We start from the raw sequence: 6,879 nt of genomic DNA, 5'->3' as shown, positions 1-6,879 counted from the left end.
TAAATTGTAATAACTTTGGTGATCCCTTAACTTTTCACACAGCGCCATCAACAGGTCAAAATTTCAATTTGTCCAACATTTTGGTTTATGACCAAATACCTGCAAACTAATGACATCCCCATCAGTCTCAGCTGTACTTTGTGTTAAGTGCTAATTAGTAAATGTTAGAAAGCCAACACCCTAAACTAAGATGGTGAACATAACGATTATACTTGCAATACATAAGCATGTTAGCATCGTCATTATGAGCATGATAGCATGCTGATGTTTGCATTTAGCTGAAAGCACCGCCGCAAGTTTAGCCTCACAGAGCTGCTAGCAAGACTGTAGGCTCTTCGTCTCGTTTCTGTCTTTCTGCCTTTCTGTGTTTGTTTCTTTCCACTCTCTCTGTCCACCCTTCTCCCTGCTCATAAATCCTCCCTCCCCTTGCTAACACTTTGTCACATTGCTCTTTCCCACTCTCACTCCTTTTTCCCCTCACTTATCACTGCACACACACACACACTCCCTCTACCTGTCTCTTCTATCTGTCTTTATCTCTTCCCCCCTCTCTTTCCCTTGATTTTAACATCTTGCTGTTACATTCATGTTTTGGGCCTCTCTGAGACCATCCGCCTCTCGCCCGCTCCCTCCACTGTTATCCATCATCCTCTATTGGTCCATTCATCACGTAGCCAGGTCGCTATTGGTTCATTCATCAACTAGCCAGCAGCCCCGCAGCTGCAGACAGCAACCAGCACACAGGTCCAGGAATGTATAGGCTCAGAGTTTGGTCCCTAATGTTGCATGGCACTTGAAATTGTGCAGTAAGTATCCTGGGAAATTTTCCCAGAGGCAAGACTCCTTTGACGGAGCCTATTATAAAGAACTAGTCTGGTACTCGTAAAAGTCTGACAAAGAAAACAACTGTTTTCATGCTTTCATAGGAAATTGAGAGACGTGGCTGATTAGTTTGTCAGATAGAAAGAATCTTTGATAAGTTTCCCTGAAGCCAACTTGAATGTGAGTGTAACACTGGGTGGCGTGCATTTTTCAGTATCTATACCATCGCCGCCAAAAATGCTTGTGATTGGCTGCCAGGCATCTTTTAAAATCATATTACAGAACACCCCAAACATATGTTGCCTTCAAATCCAACGAGCAAGGTCGAATTTCTGACACACACGTGTTCTAGTGGTTTGAGTTGCTGGTGGTTACAGTTTTTTACCTGTTTACCAAGTTGCAACTCCATCTTCTGACAGCAGCTAGAAATGACAGATGTCCCTGCTCGTTTTGTACAAAAGAAGACAAAATACAAATGTTGAACGTATGAAAATGTAAAATGATAGTTATATTAAAGTAACCTTTAATATAACTTAATTAACTTTAACTAATATAAGGTTAAAGTAACCTTTAATATAACTGATGACAAAACGTTTTGATTTTGGTTCAGTTCTTAGAAAACATTTATTTATTGTTCAGCGGATGTAATGCTTTTTCATCCAGATGGTGGCTTTGAGGATTCTGGAGACCTTCAAGATAGTAACAAGTGTTGTTTAACAACCTGCTGGGTTTTTCACAGATGGTCAAGGATTTATCTTTCAAAAGAACAGATGTGTACTGCTGACTCAAATGTTATGATACAGAAATGCAGGAGAGACATGAACTGGGAAACAACCCGTGAAGTCTGAGTGTCCGAAAGTGTCCAGTCCTCCTATATCAGTGTACAAGAGTTATTAAACTGTTAACTGTCTTTGGTGAAATGGACTTAACTATGGTTTATTGCAACAAACTAAATGAATGTCCATTTAAACATAACTGCTCTTTTGAGCTATAAGTGCAATAATACACTCTGCAGTGTTCTGATATAGAAAATAATGAACTCACCTCCATTATTAGTCCATTATTTTTGTGACCAAAACACACACTCACACACACACACACACACACACATTCTGACATGGACAGAACGGCAGACCTCTGAACATGCATTCCTCTGGTTACACATAAATGTTTGCACATGCTGAGACCAAACACAAAAACACACACATACTAGCACAGATACAGAGGTTCAGGATGTTTTACGAACACAACTGGAACTATTAGAAGAGGTGGACAGGGCTCCTAATAAGCGCCAAACTGACCCCGTTACACATGCTACACACACAGAAACAGAGTGTAAACTACCTCAAAATCTCCACATGATTTTAATTAAAGTGAGAACATTTTTATGCATCTATTAACACCGCTGCTCTCAGAGGACGCAGCTGTCTGAGTCTCTGACAAATTAGCTCATTTGCCAGTCCCTGTCCTCTCCTCATTCTCACCAGCTAAACCTTCTGCCTCCCCGAGAGCGTGAACGACAGACGGACAGAGAAATATACACACTCACATGTGAACGTATAGTTTAGGTATTTGTCAGCAGAACTGGGTCGTTCTGGAAATTGGTTTCATATCATCACCATCAGCTGAAACGTTGCTAACCTCTCCATGACCTCGTTTTGATGATTTTTTATATTATTTACCTTCAGTTCAAGCTGGTGTTTAATGGTCCTCCGTAAAGGTTGCCAAAACTTTTCAACTCCAGGGCTTATTAAACCTTTTCATAACCAATTAGACGTTTTAAAAAGCTGAAAACACTGTAATTTTCTTCCGCTGACATTTTGGAGGTACACAACTTTTTTTCCCCGACGACAGTGATATGTTTCTGTTATTACCAAATGTGGCCACAGCTGTCAACTCCATGAATGAAATGTTAATATTTACAGACGTTTTCGACTCTTGGTGATGTGTTTGAGCTTAAAGGATAGGTTCACCCAAGTTATAAGAAAGCATATTCTCACAGTAGTACATTTACTCAAATACTGTACTTAAGTATACTTTTATGGTACTTGTAATTTACTTGGATATTTCCATTTTATGCTACTTTATACTTCTACTCCACTACATTTCAGAGGTAAATATTCACATTCACCAGCTATAGCTACAAGTTACCGTAAAGGTTGATATTTTAAATTAAAAAACGTAAGCCTATAAAAGCTTGTAAAAGACACTGTGATATCAGAGATTAGACCAGTTGTTCCAAACATTTCTGGCTTATAACCCCTAGCAAAAAGAAAGGTTCTTGTCATGTTTTGTGTCAGATTTGTGTGTCATTAATCATCTCACAACCCCTCAGATTTATCTTGTGACCCTTTGGAGGGGTCCGACCCCTAGGTTGGGAACCTCACTAAACTGTTGAACTGTATATAAAGTAGTTTAAACTAGCTCCACCTCGAGCAGCTACAACAGGAAAATGCTGCTTACTCATTGATGCTACTAATATAATCATTTTATTCATGTTATTAATGACATTAATGTTTAAATACAGGACTTCACTTGTAATGGAGTATTCTTACATTGCAGTATTGGTACTTTTACTTAAGTAAAAGTTCTGACTACTTCTTCCACCATTGGTGGTATTTGGCCAAATAGAACCATAAATTCTGGGGCTTTTGATTGTATCACACAATCTTCCTCAGCAGGTGTCAGACTTGTCCAGTTGTCATGGAACGGTAGATGTCCAGATATCCATTTTGTTCTCAGCACTTAAAGGATTTTTTTTGTCCACGTTGGCTTAAACCTGTTGGCCTCATCTGCTGAGGAAGATGATTGAAAGCTGCAGAAGGTCAAGAATGATATACTGTATCTCATATCTCAGATTTTAGTTTTATTTTCCCTTTAAATATATAAGACTTTTGCCTTTTAAGATACAACAGTAAATGGATGACTCTTTCAATCAATTATTAAATTTTCAACAGCAACATCTCTTTCTAGAAACACTGACCCTGACTGATTTTGCAGAACCAAGAGTCCTCGCTGTGAACAGTTTTCATTGGAACTGCTTTGTACTGAAGAAACAGTCCCTAAGAAAATTGTTCATTGCATGTTTTGTGGTGTTCACAGCAATAAAAACTTTAATGAGCAGCAACATATCTTTCCAGAAACAGAGTCCCTTGTTACTTGAGATAATCCACATTAGGGAGGAGGCAGAATATATCGAATGTCTTTGCTCTGCTCTGCCAGGTACCATGGTGAACTGACCCTTTAACACATGTCAAACACGCTGTCTTCGGATAATTAATAGGTTGAATATTCTGAATATGGTGACATATCGAGGTCACTACTTTCTTTTGACACTTGGACAGAGTACAGAGCTCCTGCACTGTTACTCTATAATGACTGAATGTGATGGCATGTCTGTTCCCATACAGCCGCCCATATATCAGTCTTGTGACCACACAGCCTCCAGTGGTGCGACAGGGCACAGCTGGCTGGTGCCAACGATAACAAGGGCCTCCTTCAGTGCCACGTACTCTTCTGCGACGCCGCACCTGTCGCCACGAGTGTGCATGTAACTGAAAAGACATGTGGTGCTCGTACACATTCCTTCCGACCCCGCTCATGAATCACTCTGCCCCCACCTCTGCAGCCACCGGCCCGGGGGGGGGTTCCTCGGAGACAGGAGGAAGAGAGATGGGAGGGCGAATGAGGAGAAGTGTAGGAGGCTGAAGTATGTAGAATGTAATAGCTGTGCTTTATGTATGTACAGTATGTGGGCTATCTGCCTATCTGGGTATAGGTTCACTGCTTTTTATACAAGGTCTACATGTCTTTATACATGTTTTATTGGAGGAAAGGTTTATCTGTGAGGGATAAAGAAAGGACAATCTGATTAGGGAGATGTATAAAAACACACATGCATACCTACAGTACATTTGAGGCTCTTACAGTGTGTTTACTGTGGACAACAGATAAACTACAGCTGGCTGTGACGCTGCCTGAGAGGGTAATGAAAGCAGATAGCATGTTATGATAGGCATACAGTTCTTCTTATATTTCTTAAACCTTTAACGTCCCTCGAGTGAAATATTCAAACCCAACACTCTTATTGAACCCATGACATATTTGGTGTGTTTGGAAACTTTGGGATCTGAGCTAGAATCTAAAATAAAGTTGTAAAAAATAAAGTACTGACTGAGGTTAAGTATTAATTTGCACCACTTTAAGCTTCATTATGATTGTCTAAGAATTTACATTAACACACACATATAGACAGAAGGGTCATGTGCTCATCCAATCACGTGTTTAGGCCAGGTGCAGGTTAGCAGATTTAGTGTGAGAAAATATAGACAACATCTTCAGACTGGATTATAGCTCTCTAACTTTATTAGGCAGAAACAGGGTTACATTAAAACCCTACCGGGGCTTTATCACTGACATGCAAAGTGAAAGTATATATAGGCACAATATTGACCAATATTAGCTGCTTCACCATTTGTTTTTCGACAATACATCTTAAGTGTTGTTGTTTTCCTGGTTTAGTTGACAATGACGTTGTTTGTATTAAAAACATACAAAGGTTATATTGTTTAATCCTTCATGACAGTGTAGTTTAGGATAAACTTAACCGATGTTTTGGTCTGATGATTTGTTGATAATAATTAAAAATATATAACAATGCCAGCCCTATCCTTTAAATAATCTGCAGTCGCTCCAAACTCTCCTAAGACTGCGCAACTCACATGGAAACTGACGCTGACGCTGGCTGTCTCCTGTCCACTCACACTCTCCCACCGGGGGCCCGACATGCCCGGGACACACTGTCAAATTCCACATGGCTGAGCTACCTGGACACGCTATTACTGGAACACATGCCTGACAGGACTGCCGGAGCAGGGGGCTGGGAGGAGACAAATAGCAACTGTGAAGCCGATATGTAAGATGCTGGAGACAGACGGAGGGACAGGAAGCTTCCTGACAGGGACAAGACAGTCAATATCACACAGAGAAACAGAAAATATAGACGACACAAGCATACACAGAGACATAACTACCAACCAATAATCTGTAATCAGTAGGCATAAACCCTGGACATATTGTGTGTGTTAATGTATCTTTTGGTGCTACAGCAGTATACAATATATAGATGATTAAACATGGCTGGTGTAGTGGTATGAGGAAGGTTAGTTTCAGCCAGGAAGCTAGCTACTGTAGCTTAAAAGGCGGCTTCTCAGTGTGTCTGTGATGATTAAATGCGTGCCTACACCAAAAAGTTGAAAATAAGATGAGCAAGTGAAAGATAAATAGAAAAGTAAATTAAGTTTTGAATTTATTCAATCAATTAATTGGTGGTAAAGGAAAATGATAAAGCTTTATATTTCTTTTTACACTTAATTTTAAACATTTAACTAATCAACAATATTATTCATTGATGAGTTCAATTATATTTTTGATTTGTCTAATACCATCACTACATTTTGTTGATTTCCATCCAACACAAGGACAAGATCCTTATTTAGAAAAGACACTATTATATTATGTTTAAATAGTTTTTATCTTTGTTGTTTTCTCTTTGTGCAGATGATTTTTTATTTGTTTTCACTCTCTTTTCACTGCAGATATGATGACGTTTCACAAGAATCCAATAAGGATCTTTTAAAGTTGTCATATAGCAGATATTTTTGAATTCTTGTGGCAGATATGTCTGATACGTCTAAACAGACAGTCATTAACAATTAAGTGACCACAATCATTTCATATTCCACAAGGAAAGTATTTTCATAAAAGCCCTATTTACGCACTTTTAAGAAATGTTTTCACTGGACTGACAGTTCATTTTTCTGTGCTTCATGTGTCCAGAAAAACAAGAATCTGAGATGCTGTTTAGGACGGCTGGAAGATAATCTAGTGCCAGAAGAGCATGAGATCATCACTGAATCAGCAAAGCTTCGATCCATAATAACCACATGTTACAGCCAGACGTTGTTGTGTTTGGAGAAATATGTGACGAGCCAATGCTCTCGTTTCCGCAGGGCAGCCTCTTCTCACAGAGAAACCCATATATTTGTAACCTCCTCT

This window comes from Enoplosus armatus, chromosome 3, assembly GCF_043641665.1.
Source record: "Enoplosus armatus isolate fEnoArm2 chromosome 3, fEnoArm2.hap1, whole genome shotgun sequence".
NCBI lineage: Eukaryota > Metazoa > Chordata > Actinopteri > Centrarchiformes > Enoplosidae > Enoplosus > Enoplosus armatus.
Note: the sequence above shows the minus strand (reverse complement) of the source record.